This window comes from Rissa tridactyla, chromosome 5 (assembly GCF_028500815.1).
Source record: "Rissa tridactyla isolate bRisTri1 chromosome 5, bRisTri1.patW.cur.20221130, whole genome shotgun sequence".
In the NCBI taxonomy this organism is placed as follows: Eukaryota; Metazoa; Chordata; class Aves; order Charadriiformes; family Laridae; genus Rissa; species Rissa tridactyla.
Window position 1 is genome coordinate 29,704,948 of NC_071470.1, and position 16,410 is coordinate 29,721,357.

General features: G+C 41.5%; 1 protein-coding gene across 2 annotated transcripts in view; it reads right to left on the bottom strand.

The window, feature by feature from the left end:
* The window catches only part of ABLIM2 (actin binding LIM protein family member 2), a 145,318-nt gene that overhangs the window by 115,158 nt on the left and 13,750 nt on the right, over positions 1 to 16,410 (bottom strand). The window lies entirely within an intron of this gene.

Genomic DNA, 16,410 nt, shown 5'->3' on the forward strand with positions numbered 1-16,410 from the left:
AATGCTGTAAGCATTTCTCCCTCCCAAAGGCAGTCAGTGAGATACCTGGCAGCCAAAAATCTCTCCCCTGATTGCTCATACGGAGTTGGACTGCCTATCACTGCAATAACAGCAATGTGTTGAGCTATTTAAAGCAATACTTGCTTGCCCAGTTATCATGTGAATACTCCACGAGGATTAAAATCTGTAGCTCTTACTTGCTTTGGACTAAATTTGTATGAAGGCAGTAACGTGTGCATTGGAAAAGGGACTGATGGCTTGGAGAACAAACTGACTGAACCTGGAATAAAGTGGTGAGATAGGAACAGGATTGCACCTCCCTTTTTCACAATGCAGATTATTTTTTTCCCCCTGCAGGCTTCACAGAAGCCAAAACACTCTCCCCCGCACTTCCATTGCTCACCATCCTTTACCAACCATTGCCTACTTGGTTACAAAGCAGCAAGGAAACAGCTTTTTTCTCTCTTTTGACAAACAGAAACTAGTCAGGGGTGTAAATGTGAAAACAGGTTTCCACAGCTTCTGATGCTGCTGAGGGAGGGCTGTGAAAACAACACAGTTTGTGTAGCACCGTGCACAAAAAGCACAGTAAGTTTACTCTGCTACATAGGTTGAAGAATATTTTGCACTGCATCACATTAAAATCTATAGAACTGCTCCAAGCTGCATGGAAGACTGTCTCTCCATCAACTCCAACAGTCTATCCTGAATCATTTTGCAGGATGTTCAATACCTTCCAATCCTCACCAAAAACCAAACCATTTTATTTAACACTTGAAATATTGCTTTTTTTCTTTATTTGAAAAAGGAAAAGGCTTATTTGTGTAGAATAAAGTGCAGATTTTATGGTTTAATGAAACTCTTATGAATTTTTTTAAAGCTCTTACCAGCTCACTATGGATGAATTCTTATAAAGACTATATCAAGAGGGGGTGGAGGTTCTTTTTTTTTTTTTTTTAAGACAAAAGGCATCAATCTTTCAACAGCATCTATATGCAATTACAATCAAGTTTGAAAAATATTTCATGATGAGAAGCCAGAAACAGCTGATAGTTCATAGACCTTACAGAAACGCCCATCAACAGCAGCAAAAATCAAGAATTCCCCTGAGTTTCAGAACATTTCCCTTTGGTTTCTTACATACAGAAAATATCTTTACATTTTGTAACGGATATGAAACAAAGTATTGCTTTATTTGTCCAGTATTGACTATTGGGAATGGAACGAGCATTTCTATAAGGCCAGCTGAGGAGCTCTGACTGCAGAAATCCATGTGGTGACACACCACTGTCCTGGGCCATGCCAGATGTGGTCCTGGCTGACATGGCCTGAAGACCCAGAGGGAAGATCTGAAGGTTCTGCACATTGAATCATAACTATGAATTATTCCATTTTCAAAAATTCTTGTATATGCACTATCTTGCAGCAACTGACTTTCAGCATTAAAACCTTATGGCAATGTTTTATTTTGTTCAATGCTGTCATGCTGTCTGCGTGAGGCCAAATCCGTCCCCGTGCTCTTTTGGATCGTCACCAGCCACCCTGGCTGAGCTTTCCAGATATCTGCAGGATTTGGCCTACTTAGTTTTTCCCAGTGGCTACTTCAGCTTGGCAGAAACACAGAAGGCACTTTGCTAAATAGCAACGCTCTGAAGGAACGTAAATTAATAGGCAGGAAAAGTGAAAGCGCTTTCACTCTAACCCAGCCTTCCCTGCTGCTCGCCAGGCTTTCTCCTTTTCAAGGCTAAATGCTATATAACCCACATTTTGATGTTATACGATCTTAACGCAGTCGCACAGTGTACTAATTTGTATTTACAATTTGAGGCGTGATCCTCGAGCCTCCCCTGCGGTCTCACCGCTTGGCTACAGCAAAGGAGAAATCACACTCAAGGAGCTCAGAGGGTTTTGATGGCATTGCTGTGAAACTCCGGCACCAGCCATGGGCTTGACAGGCACAAAGCACAAGGCTACTGCACTTCATTAGCGTGATGGGCTGACTCGGGGGAGCGTGACAAGGGACAGCAGCAAGAGCAGCACAGGCGAGACAGCTCAGACACCGCCTGCTGACGGTCCTGCTGCAAATGATCCAAAAAGCAGTACAGCTTTAACCTGGTTTCTCAAACCAACACAAGCCAAACACCTGCAGTTCCCCTTGTTTTGAAAGTATTAACAGAACGCTGCCCTTGCTATAGGAAAGGATGAGGCACTTGGCTCCTCTAACAACATCAAGTTGAAGTTCTGGTAGCCACAGCAGAGCCCTCACCCATCCTCTGTTTCAGGTTCCCTTTCACCAAGGTTACATTACCGAGGTCAACGCCTTCCCTGACATCTTTGCAAACAGCAGCCAGACAGCTTAGCAACCAATTTAGGCCACACTGAAATGGATTAGTTGGCTGCAAACTCTTTATAGCTTATGGTACCATTGGTTGTAAATGGCATTTTTAAAAGATTTCAGATCCGTTCCTAATTAACTCATGGTTTTTTCCTCTACTCACTTCCCTCTTTCCAGTAAGAGTGAATGTCAATAGTAATTGAAGGTGACGGTATGGAGTCGAACCCTGCTCCCATGCTCACAGCACCTCACCAGACCAGGTTAGTGTTTATCTGGATTTTCTATTGAGGATAATATGATCCCAAACAAACAAAACAAATGCAGTAAAATTAAGTACATTTCTGTGTGTAATGATACAGATTTTGGCAATGTTTGATCACTAGGACAAAAATAAAATTTAAAAACAGATGTTTCCTTTTAATTATCATCCTTTATTAATTGATCTGATGTATTCCGCAATGGTTGTGTTCAAAGTTGGCACTTTTGCTGAACAGTCCTTGCCCTCAAACACTTATGATGCAAATAAAGCGGACGAACACACGGTAGAACTGAAAACAAACAATAAAAGGGTAAGGTTTAATGAGAGAGTTGGATAAACGGTGTCTCTACAACTAAACCCTCGTCTTCCAACTTTCTGCCCAGCCTCTCTTGCGTCAATCCCATCCCTGCTGGGAATGGACTTGCAGAGTCACCCAACCATTGCCACCATTGCCTCAGCGACCAGTCGTACTCTGCCAAAACCAAACCTGCTCAGAAACAGCCTGAATTTAAACTTTTGGCTCTCAAGCACCTCCATCCTCAAGTCCACACCTGAGAAAACATTTTGCATCGCCTGCACAGCAATGAGCCGTATACAAGGGCATCTTTAATTGAAACACACACACAAGCAAGTCAGAGAAAAATAACAATTTGTGGGCTCTTGTAGTACAAGGCACTGAAGGATAAGACACCAACAACGCTACATATTTATAAAGCAGGAAAACTTAAAATGTGAGATCAGGCTGAGAATCCACTCTGAGCTCTGCATAACGAAGTGCAGGCAGCTGTGCTTGCTCCAGAGGTAAGTGGGTCACGAGTCCTTCTCTGCTCCCTGCTATCTCTCAGGAATAAAGAGCTTCCTTCAGCCCTGAAATTTGTGATGACAGGCCTTGTCTGCTGGCCAGCAAGTCAGATGAATGAAACCAGAACTTCTCCGGCTCCCACCTCCTTTCTCTCAAGGGGGAACCTTTCTACAGCAGACCTAGATCCAGACTGAAGGGTGGGTTATCCCCCTTTACTCCCCCAACTAGGATAAAAACACCATCTAGTAGTCTTCAGAAAACTGTGCACATGAAATAGTGAGCAGAAATCAAAAATCAAGCCTGCAAAGCCTTTAGCAGAGATGTATAATGGGAAAAAGTTGTATATCAAACCCATAAATAGGGTGCAAGAAAATCCTTGTAGGGCTAAAAAAAAAAATCTGAAAACCCTGTCTCATAATGAGGTGACAGAGTACTGGCATGTCCATAAAGTGGTCTGCAAAGTGACACTGGTCAGAGGGTAAAGGGATACAGTCTGGTTAGCAGCGAAGTGACAACAAGAGCCACAGCGATGGTACTGCAGGGCGCACACCTTCAGAAATGAACCTGCTGCACAGGGAACCTGCTGACCTTACGAAACTGATAGGGATGGCCAGTAACAAATGGAGTAGCCATCAGGTAAGAAAAGACCTGCTTACATAGAGATTATAAACTGACACATGCCATTTAGTGCAGAAAAACTGCCATGTAATAAGGATAAGGCAAGCAATTAGCAAAAGGTATTAGTTTCTAAAAGGTCAGGCACTACAAGGGTCTAATCAGAGAAAGGAATTGAGAGTGCAAGAGGGAAACTTAAACCGCCTGCTGAATACCTGGCCCTAAGCTGGGAAAGCAAACAGGGTAATGGGAGGTATTGTATTAAGGGAAGGCAACCCGGCTGCAATAGAAATGGTTCTGTAACAAGAACTGCCGAGATAAAACCCAGAATCCGAGCCCGGCATTTTATGGAAGGGAAACTGGAGAAACAGAACGAGGCAATAAGTGTCAGCTGGTGCAGCCAAAAATTGTATGTAGTAGGCATGGAAGTTAGAAAAGCTAATTTATACCCTTTAATACAGGAGGAATCAAAATACAATATTAATTTGACATTTAGGGGATCACAAATGGTGCAAGAAATGTGACAGGCATTGCAAAGACACCTAGATCATTTTTGGGTATTTCTTCTGGGAGTAAATTAATGCACAGAGCAGGTTTTTAAAATAGGTTTGTTCCCCCCCCTCCCCCATGTGGGCTGATGCCACATGCACACAAAGAGAGAAAGAGATCACTAAATATTAATTTACCATTGTTTTACATATAAAATTACCATTTAAATTATCTGGATTTTTAATCAATGGAAATTTTGAGTGCTTAAATGGAGAATAAATTGAAGTATTAACTAAGCAATCAGATAGACTAAGAGATCTTCACTGCTTTACTCTTTTCTGGAAAGTTACACAGATATTGCCACAATTCTGCTATCACAAGCTACCTATTGTGCAAGATTATCAAATGATCATGTGGGTTGGGTGCTATTTGGAAAAAAGACTCAACCTGCTCTCTCACATGTTGCAATTACTACCCAGAAATTTAACTCTGGAAGTGTCTTACAAAGAACAAACAAACACCTTGAAAAAAATGGAAGCTTTTGAGAGTTAAGAGGCCTGGGACTAGGTTTAAGGAAAGACTCAGGTGCCTGAGATGCCATACACGTTAAGTCCAGCGCTGCAAGGCTGAACCCCCCCTTTTTAACAGCCTTCTCATGCCTGCTCCTTCGCACATCCAACGGCAAAGCGAGCTGATTTTTCGCTTCCTATTTCCCAGCTGTCCCCAGAGGGCTGCAAGAAAAAGCCTTTGGCTTCCCCCCACTTTTCCATATGTAGTGGATGGTAAAGCAGCTGTATATGCTTGCTTGGAGCTTAAATCCTTTCTGCTAACGTGGGGTACCGAGTGCTCTTACTCGGTGTCATCCAGCAGATCTGAGGGTCTTCCATTCGAAGAGCTACCTTCCTTGCTTTCCAAGGAGACATGACTAGAGACCTTTTTGGGACCTTGGCATATTTGTTGGAGGAAACCCAGAGAGACACTTCCCCCCCTGAGCCTGGGCTGCCTTGCTGCCCAGGCTCAGACCGCCTCCAACACATGGCACCTCCAGGACAGGCACACACAGCAAACACACAGGCAGAAACAACTCTTTGCAAAAAATGGGCTACTGTCTCCCAGTTAGGGCGAGCTGAAAAAACTGGCAAGGTGAGTTTAACCGCGATAGATCCAATAGGGAACCACAGCTGCAAAATTCCACTTATGCAGGAGCTCAAGCAGCTGTGAGCCTAACCCCAGCCTCTGCCCAGACACCTCCATCCAGGTTTTCAAAGGTGAGGAGAGAGACGCTGAAAGCAGGGTCAGGATCCAGACTGTGAATCCCAAGCATAAAACCCTGAACAAAAAACCTGCCCAAGAGGGGATTTCAGACACGTCCTCGTTTTCAGCTCTCCACACCCTATGCACACGCACCCGACTCCCAGCGCTTTAATCCTTGCATTGAGCCCAGAGTGACCAAGTCAGAAAACATTTTTCTGCCCGCTTTCCAAACCCCATTCTCTATAAAGGGATGTAGCTGCAAAGCAGCAGGTCAGATCCAAAGCCTACATAAATGCATTCATTTTGGTTGATGATCACCGAGGAATTTGTCAACAGCATGGAAGTGCTGTTTTGAAAGTAAGGATAAAAAAAGTCATCATTAGAAGGGTGATACTGTTGGACTTGACCCTGTTCCCAGTGAAGCCTACTGGTAAAACTATTATTGATCTGTGTGGAAGACTTTCAACAGCATTAATTTCTGATCTCAGTTCAGCCAAGTTTTGATCTTGGCAATTTACTCATCACTGTCAGAAAGTCTGGCCTTTCCCCTCTTTGCCTAAGGTTACAATTTCTCATTAGGAACATCTGAAATGAAATTATGTCTCTAAGCGCACTTTAATACCAAGAAACAAAGAAGAAAGATTTTTTTTTTCTTGGAGCACATCTAAATTAAATGATATTCTTTATTGCTCAGTTCTAGCATAAGCAGGTCCAAAAATCTTAAGAATCAATTAAAAAAAACCACCACCCTGGACTCTATGTCTATTACTGCTCCGCAACTCCCTGATAATCACTTCTAGCACCTCCACCAGTTATTCAAGTGCTATTCCTGCCAGTTCCCTCACCTTTAGGGCATTAAGCTATAGAGCGCCATGATCCTAGACCAGAAACCGGCATTTCAGTGCTACCTCCTGCTCCCCCAGCTCCATAACAGCAACCAGGCTGCACCCCTGGCTCGCCATGACTCCTCATGCTGGTATTTGCTCCGTCTGTGACATCAAATTGAGGAGGGGAACAAGCACATTCCCTGGCTCGGAAATGAGCAAGTGTTTGGAACTGGGGAAAAAAGCCCCACAGTTTAGATGGAATTTCCATGGCTCACTTCTCTTTCCATTCCCTGGTACAAACAGAATAACAACAATGCCCGCTTGTTATAGCAACACCAAAAAAGCAAAAGTGAGATAAAATAATGTAGAAAAGAATAGTTAATTTTGTTAGCCCAGCCACAATGAATCACCTCTAATCATTAATTAAATTATAACTTACTAACTTTTCACTTACACTATATGAAATAGTGTTTCTAAAAGGATTACAAACAATAATTTAAAGACCTTTCCAAAGGTTCTGTCTTTTTTTATGTTGCATATGAAAATGTCTTAGATAATTACTCCAAAATATAAAACTGAACTCCTGTTTTTATTTCCTCTGCTTAATTTGGCATTAAGAGGGGATTAGCTGCTGTTTTATTGCAATCATACAGTTACTTCAAATATATATAGGTATTGACATTATGGAAGTCCTGGTGCTAGAGTCACAGTACTTTAAATAGGTGCAAATTAGTTAACTTTGGTGAAGTTGCCACAGCACGAGAATTTCTTCTTAGATGCAAATCTAATTGTGCTTCATCCTCATCAGATGTATCAGCACATCGCCTCCCTTTTCACATGCAGGCTACACAGTTTCTGCAATCAATTATCTTTCAACACCGCATTCATAGGAGAAATGTGTTATATTCACACAAACACAACCCCAGAGCCCGGGGCCACTGTGCTACTTCTTGCACAGTTCTGCAACTAACATTTCTACTGGCGACAGATACATTTTTGAGCTATCTACACAATACACTTTTTGACTGAGTTTTGGGTTGCTTAATTTGCAACCTGACACCTTATTCAGCCAGTGAACGAGTTTCATGTCAAACTGAGTATTTTGGTCTGAAGCTTTATATTTGCCTTTTGCAGACAGGAGGGGAAGAAGCAACATCATCTGATAAAACTGGGTCTTATTTACAAAAGAAAGATATCCCACACTGTTTTTCCCAGGTAATGTACAGAAATACGATTCAGTGAAGGATGGATGAAAACGCAATTCCAAATCCCACACTGGCCTCACTCCCCTGACTGGAACCACAGACAAACTAGGTTCACTGTGCTGAGGTAACAATAGTGAGATACATGTGCTGTGGGGGCAGGAGATGCTAGTCCCCATCCAGCCTCTGTACCCAGGTCACTTTTGCACGGAGACCCTAGTTTAGAGGGAGTGAGGGAAACTGGTGGCCAAGGTCTGGCCCCAGCGCCATGTTCAGGGTGAAGCTGTGGTGCGCACAAACAGGAGCTGCCACAGTCTTCGCATTGCCTGGATTTACTTAGTCCAACTCACTGGAAAAGAAGGAAGAGCAGCAGGCTCGGGGGGACCTCATCACAGTATTGCAGTATTTAAAGAGCAGCCACAAAGAGGATGGAGGCTCTCTCTTCACAAGGAGCCACATAGAGAAGACAAGAGACAACAGACAAGTTGCACTGTGAAAGATTTCATCTTGACATAAGAAAGAAATTTCTCACAGCGAGAACAATAATTCCCTGGAACAACCTCCCTGGGGATGTGGAGGAGTCCCCATCACTGGACGTTTTCAAGATGTGATTGGAAAGGTTTCTAGGTGATGTCATCTTAGGCTCCCTTTCCCACAAAAGGCTGGGCCAAGTCATCTTTCCAGGTACCTTCCAACCTGACTTGTTCTATGAGTCTGTGAATAAATGCTGCCCTGCATGATGAAAAGTGTGATTCAGAAATTCACTTCTGTTCACCAAGGGGGACAGAGAAGGTTGGAGAAAAGCGCCAAAAAATGCTTTTCAAGTCAAAACAAAAGAAAGCAAAAGAAACCGGTTTTAGGTACTTTCTTAATCCAAATTGCCTTTTAGTTTCACCGGGGCTGAACCTGGTAAGTCCTCACATTCCATGCAATAAAATGAATTAATCTAAAATTGTAGCCAAGACCTGGTGAACACCAGCTACCTTTACAAGAGCATTAAAAAAACCTTTATTTTCCTCAAGAGAAGCCTTTACCTCTGTCCCTAACATAGAAAAGCCTAGAGAGTCGCTGCGACGCAGAGGCTGGCAGCCCCAGCACCCACCCCACCAGGCAGATACGGGTCACTCTTCCTCTGCACCAAGGGAAGGCAACGGGGAGGTTTATCTGGCTTCAAGCTGCTCCAATTGCCAATAATCCTACTGATTCGAGTCTTTAATAACAACCTACTAAGACGACAATTACGGAGGATGCTATTACTAAGATGACAATTATGTAGGATGCTATTCCTTGACCTATATCCCGCTGATGCGGAGTCGGTCTGTCGGGCCATCACTGACACAGCTGTCCTGGCTCATGGACTCCACTTGTGACACTGCCTACACGTTTTACCACGTCCCCTTCTTGCTGTACGCATGGCTCTGAGGCTGTATCCACAGCCATTATTCCTTAACCACTTCCAGCTCCCTTCCGCTTTCCCACAAGGGATGACCAGGACCAAAATTTGGCTCTGCTCTACTCTAAAGCGTGACACAAAAATACCAGTTTTAATGAGAAGCCCAACTTTAGTTTAATGCAACACACAGGAAGAGCAAGGCATCCATGCTACCGCAGCACATTTCCAGTGCTTATTTCTAAAACAGAATATAAGCACAGATAATTCTCTTCCCAGTCCAACTACTCATAAAGTAAATGATGAGTCAGACGGTAAATGCCCTTTCTATGGCAGCCCATTTCTCTCTATCATTTAGAGTGACAGCCCTGCTCTCACTGAATTAAAAAAGGACAATTCTGCTTTGTAATGAATGGAATCAACATTCGCTCCAGTATGACTCGTTTTTCTGCACTGCTAAGCACTATTAGTATCTGTACTTCAAAACCTTTTGTTTTAATAGTGTTTCTGCAGGAACAGGCCTGAATTTCAAAAAGTTATTTTGTTTTTCTGGATACTCTTAAAACATGGACATGAACATAGCCCTAAGTGAGCTACCTAAGGAAAACATACACTAATAAAGTTAATCTGATCAAGCTGCAAGAAGTGAGTATCATTTAAATATTCAAAGCATGATACCTAACTCTGTGAAAGGACTGATGAGGTCCTCAGGGTATGAAAAATGATAGGATGTGATTGAATTATCTCAGCAATATATTTTCTTACATAAAAGCTAGAAAAAGGACACAGCAGGAGCTAACATTTTAAATAAGCAGAGAACTAGGAGCAATTCCTTAATGCAATCCAATCCTTACATTTCTAATAATTTTAGGTACAATTGCCACTGAGGCTGTGCAAAATGAGACATCTTTTGGAAGTGCTTCTCTCCGCTGATTAACTTGCTTAAACAAGCCAGTGAGACATTAGGTGCCAAAAAAAAAAAATCTCTAAATTAGCCACCGTGACTTGCAGAAACCCTTAATTTGACCTAGCTTCCAGACTCAGTCATTCCAACAACATTTTCCATACCGTCAATCACAAGCCATCCCCATCTCTTTAAGCTACTCCACTAGTAATACTTTCCTGTATCACTAAGCATTGGAAATTCCAGTGCTATCTCAATTTTAGTCCCTCTTCCAACACTGAGCTGAAATAAAGTTGAAAAGTCTAGCCTGAATTTCAGTCTGGAAGATGGGAATGACGTACGCTTATGCCCCAAGCCACACAGCTTGATGACCCCCATCGTGTCACAGTTTCACCATCTGACACCATGCTGACAGCCTGAGGCAGACGGGTTTTAACACCATGCATTGTATCACTGATTTCGGAATGACAATGCTTTTAGACAGTTTATATTTCCAAAGTTTATATTTCCAAACTGTCTACGAGGAAGACTAGCATGGCATCTTTTCCAACAGCAACTGTAATCACCTGAGGAACAAGTTTTTAGTTCTTCAATCCATGAAAATGTGAGCTTTATACAAACAGAGAGATTGGGTACAGCTTCAGTCTCCCCTTGTTTACTACGGTGAGAGTCATCTCACCTAACTCCAGGCATCCAAAAATTAGGAGGGGGGAGGCACAGTGCAAGCCTGAGTGCATAACTGCTCACTCTGTTTTCTGTGCTTGTTTAAAAATTTTGTTGGGATTGAGAGTTTCTTTTATTTCCTATGCAAACCATGTCTGAATCTCCTACATCTGTCACTCAGCTGCCAGCTCTCCTGATCCTCCTCATCAATGCTTCTTGTTATTCCACCATGGGAACCCTGTAAACACGAAACTCTCATCCTTCATTACAAAGGGAAAAATACAGCCTTCTAACCCACCAGAATTATTTGAGAATTGTGCATAGTCATTTTAAACAAATATAATACTTTTTGCAAGTTAGATTTTCTAACAATTTGGTGATGCTGGAAACACTTCAGCATCACGTTTTCAATCCATTATTTCAGCAACGCACTGAAGTGCAGTAGAGTAGCTCTTTGTGCTATTTTGCCCTTTCAAGTAGCTCTACGTAATTTTGAACTTTTAATTGTGAATTATCCCAATTAATGACTATGTAGTCTTTTTCTAGCATCTTTCTTGGATTTTGTTAATGTGAATCCATTAACAGTCTTTCATATTTTCGGATGCTCATACTAGTAGAGCATATACCAATATGATCACCAACAAAGAATGAAAAAAATCTAGTGCAGTATTTCAGCTCTATTGAAGTAAATGGAAATATTCTATGTATAATAGATGTCTATCTTGATAGGTTTGGTGGGTCACAACGCTACCTCTTTGGAGGAATGATCATAATTACTTTTTATGTCTATAAGACGCCAACTTTCGTTTGCCAAAATGCTACTGCCAACAGCAATACAAGTTTAATCAGCAGAAAGTTAGCAATTCCCAAACAAAATCACTTAGCCAGACCATTGTGTATGAAACTACACGCAAATAAATTTTATTCAAAGCAAAGGTATTTATAAGGGTTTAAGCATTGCTCTCGGGCAGGAATTAATACTACGTGGGACTGTGTAACAAAAACAAAACATCTCTAATCTCTAAGTTTTAAACTTAGGCAATGGAAGAAGAAAGTCTCTTTCTGAATAAGTATTCCCATGATGTTACACACTCTTACTTCCAGATTCTGATTAAACAAGTTCAGGATATAACCCAACATTAAATACATGTGCAAACTGTGTCTTTAATATAGACTCGTATCAAAACTTTACAGATTAAGGGAAAAAGAAAGAAAAACAAAGCCACCTCTCTTAGTGGAAGGTCTACGAAATGATAGAAAACCTCTGCATATAAACAGCTGGGAACACTGGCAAACACAGGTACCACCCTGAGAACAGAGAACTACCAGGGGAAAGGCAAAACCCGTCCATTACTACATCCAATGGGAAAAGAAGAGCAACAGGTTCCCTGATGTGGAGAAACTGCTGAAACAGATATTTCTGAATCAGGAGATTGCCCCCTGTTCTTTGGCCCTGCTATTCGCAGCAAAAATGGCCTTTCTTCATGTTCTTTTCTTATGAAAATGTAATTTTGCAAGGAATATCTGCATTTGTTGTCAACCCAATGCAGAATTCTTTCACCAAAATAATAAGTGCTCAAAATGCTAGCAAAACATTCACAAAAGAAAAAGGAGCAATACTGTGTCACTCTATGATTACTACCTGTTATCTAAAAATCTAAGATTTTTTGATAAAATATTCTTTGCTCAAGATGGGGTCATGGAGGTTTTCTGTACACATAGTAATAATATTACCTTCATTAATAAATACACCACTAATATAGTGCCATTTAGTATGGCACTTACGAAAGCAGCAGAATCTCTGCACCTCTAGCTCGAGAACATTTTCTGCCGTGCTTACAATTTGCTTCTTTTAAGCCTCCATTTAACTTTCTTTCCAATTGCGGGTCAAGTCTGTCACCTAATTCAGGCCATCAGTCCAATCACTGCCAGACTGCTAGCACCGTTATACCTATAAAGATGTAATCAACACTTATTTATAAATTGAGTAGGCCAATTCCAGTTATGAGTTCCACTGAGCAGCAGGGAAGGGTAAAGGAAAATTGCTGTAAGTCATCTCTTTGCCCTCCAGATAGACAGCCCATGTCCCCAACGCTACAGCACTGTAACAGCAGTCCCCTAAGGATCCTCCAGCACTGATAGATTTCCCATGTCCATATTTGGAAGTAATAATTATTAATTAATTCATGAAATTATTATTAATTATCAGAAACTGGGATAAGAAGGAAAATAAACTAATTATAATCAATGTGAAAGCTACTGAGACAGTTTTTCATTCATTCTGTATGTTCCCTTTGCAACCAGTGAGATTACATCCGTACAAAGGTAGAATTATAACAATCACTTAAAAGGGTATTCTTCTACTCACACAGTAAGATTTAGTTGTTTTACTTAAAGCACTGATCCAAAACTTTTCAAACACACTCAGACCTACTCAAAGGCTTTAATGCTTATATGCTAATCCTAAACTCTTGTATGTATCAGTCCATTTATTAGTTGTATGATGAGGTATGGACATAATTAGAAAGTGTAACAAAATAAATTTTGCTTTTTAAAACTTGAAATTGCCCTAATCTTTAAAAACCTCCTTCAATATCTCTTCCAGTCATTTTAGAGATCTTTTATAGCAATGGGATTCTACCTCTCCTATCTAGGAATTCACTATACATTTTGCACTCACTCCACAAGAAAATAATGGTCCCAAGATTCAACTTTAAATCGAGACACTATCTTAAAACTGGCCTAGTTGTAGTAATGACATAGTAAATTAAAAATTAGAAGCTGGGTACTCTACCATACAGAAAATCTACAGAAAATTGGAAATGTATTGTCTTTATTCTCAGGTCAGATGTCTAAGAGATTAGATCTTTTAATTATGTCACAGAATGGGGAAAAGAAGCCTTGAATCCATTCAGCTGTTCAGTTTATGACCTGGAGAATTAGATCTGACCCCTTACAAAGTACATCTAAGCATCATGAACACCCGGAGACATAGCTATGTTTTTAAAACAGTCATGTAACTCTCATCTGGGATATCACTATGCTACAGAATAACTGAGTTTCCACTGAAAATGTACATGTCTGTATTTTTGAGAGTGCTGCACAAGAGTCCCAGAAGCATTGCCTTGCTGTCCTACTCCAGCTTTAAATATAATTTTAATCATGTCGACATCAAGTTTAGCACTCCCACATGCTATATTTAGAACTGCAGAATAATTTAGGTTGGAAGGCACCTCTGGAGGTCAACTAATCCAGCCTCCCGCTCAGCACAGATCCCACTAGATCAGGTTGCTCAGGGCCTTGTCACGTCCAGATCTGAAAACCTCCAAGGATGGAAGGCCACCGCTTCCCTGGGCAACCTGCTCCAGTGCTTTCTGACTTTCTCGGGAATTTTGTTTCCCCTTATACCTAATCAGAACTTGCCATGTCACAAGCTGTCACTGTTGACTCTTGTCTTTTTGCATGCATCTCTGAGAAGAGCCTGGCTCCATCTTCTCTACAGCCCACCAGCAGGGACATGAAGAGGGAGATTACCTGCTCAAGTGGGTCCAGAGGAGGGCCACGAAGATGATCAGAAGGATGGAACACTTCCCGTATGAGGACAGGCTGAGAGAGCTGGGGTTGTTCAGCCTGGAGAAGAGAAGGCTCCGGGGAGACCTTATAGGGGCCTTCCAGTACCTAAAGGGGGTCTAGAGGAAAGATGGGGAGGGACTCTATCAGGGAGTGTAATGATAGGATGAGAGTTAACAGTTTTAAACTGAAAGAGGGAAGATTTAGATTAGGTATCAGGAAGAAATTCTTTACTCTGAGGGTGGTGAGACACTGGAACAGGTTGCCCAGGGAAACTGTGGATGCCCCATCCCTGGAAGTGTTCAAGGCCAGGCTGGATGGGGCTTGGAGCAACCTGGTCTAGTGGAAGGTGTCCCTGCCCATGACAGGAGAGTCAGACCTAGATCTTTAAGGTTCCTTCCAACTCAAACCATTCTATGATTCTATGACAAAACTTCCCCCTCAACCTCCTGAAGTAGCCTGGCTCCTGCACCCCCTCCTCGTGCACTCAGCCCCCTGCCATCCAGGCATCCCATCCACAGATCTGCTCCACATTGTCCCAGCAGCAGGACCCTGGCACAACAGCAAAACAGATCATCACAAGTGAGTGAGGACACACACTGGTGACTAAAATTAGCCTTCCAAACTCATATTTAGCATCTATGGAAAAGTGACCTGGTATTCAGTGCTGCTGAACACCTTTCACCCAGAGCATCTTTGCCCATCTAGTGTTTGTGGGGTTTTTTTTTTGTTTGTTTGTTTTTTGTTTTTTTGGTTTTGTTTTTTTTTTTTAACAAGGCTAACATTGTACTACATACCATAAGTAATATTGCAAAACTTTTCTCTCTGGATCTGCCATAAAGAACTTGGGATGTCCTGGAGGGTCAACATTTCTGATCTGAACTTGTACATGTCGACCATTGGATTCCTAACAGAATAAAAGCTAATTTTAGGCACGCTCATGTATAAATGGCTAAATGAATGACTTTGTCTTTTTTTTTTTTTCAGACATAAGTGTCAGAATAAATTTCTTGTCTCATAGTGCTATCAATCACAACGAATATGCCTATTTCCATTGATGCTGCCTGCCTTCGGATTTGCAGCAGTCTGGCCCAAGGACTGCCCCTGAGAATTCAGGGGGAATTTCATAACAATCCTACAACCCAAATATTAGACGTACAATGCCGCTGGTGATCCCACCACCAAAAAGTCACAGTGAAGCAGAGAAGCAAATCTGGTTTTTTAAACCTAAACATACACCAAACATACAAAGAAACCAACCTGGTTTACCAAGTTACACATTCAACATTGCAATTTGCCTTAGAAGTAGTGATTTTGTTGTGACAGTAAATACCAATCCCACTTAACCACATACGCTGTGGGTCACATCCTTAGGCGCAGGCATTACTACACAGGTATCCAGTTTCCAGCCTCTACACCCTGCACAGCTCCCTTGCAATTTAAATAACAGGCAATGCGATTAACACTGCTAATCTGGCTGCATTTTGAATTTTGGCTGACTGTTTGACATGGGAGCTCTGGGAGTTTTGACTGCAATATAAGAAGCATTGTTAAGTCTCACGATTTTATCACAGCCTTGAAATACTTGACATTTTAAATTAAGTACCACTGCTGGGAGATAAGTGATTACGCAGCAATCTTTTTTTTTTTAAATGTAGTTCTAGCTGTCATGGTTGCAGAAAAAGGTTAAAGGTTTTTAATTCCCTTCATCCCTTTCCTGTATGAACAACAGAAACAAATTCCAAATGGTAAAAAGGAGACTCCAACTTGTATTCTGTTTTATAGATGAAGATGGTATTGCTTGTGATTTCTCCCTGAATTTTCTTGCATGTATACATGACCTAATTGATAGTTAGATCTCAAGGGTAAGCATATGGTTTTCACTTCTGCTTGTATACTATCTGGTAAACTGATTAAACTATAGTAATTAAAACAAAAATAGCATAAGGTTATTCAAAGTCCTAAAGATGCTCCAAAACAAGGTATTCTAGTGTAAGAACTGCAGTCACACAGGTTTTGTTGTGAAGCGCCTTCCCAGAGCAGACAAAGATGGCGAGCAGTTCCACTCACTGGTATAGCTCCAATAATAGGCATAAATAT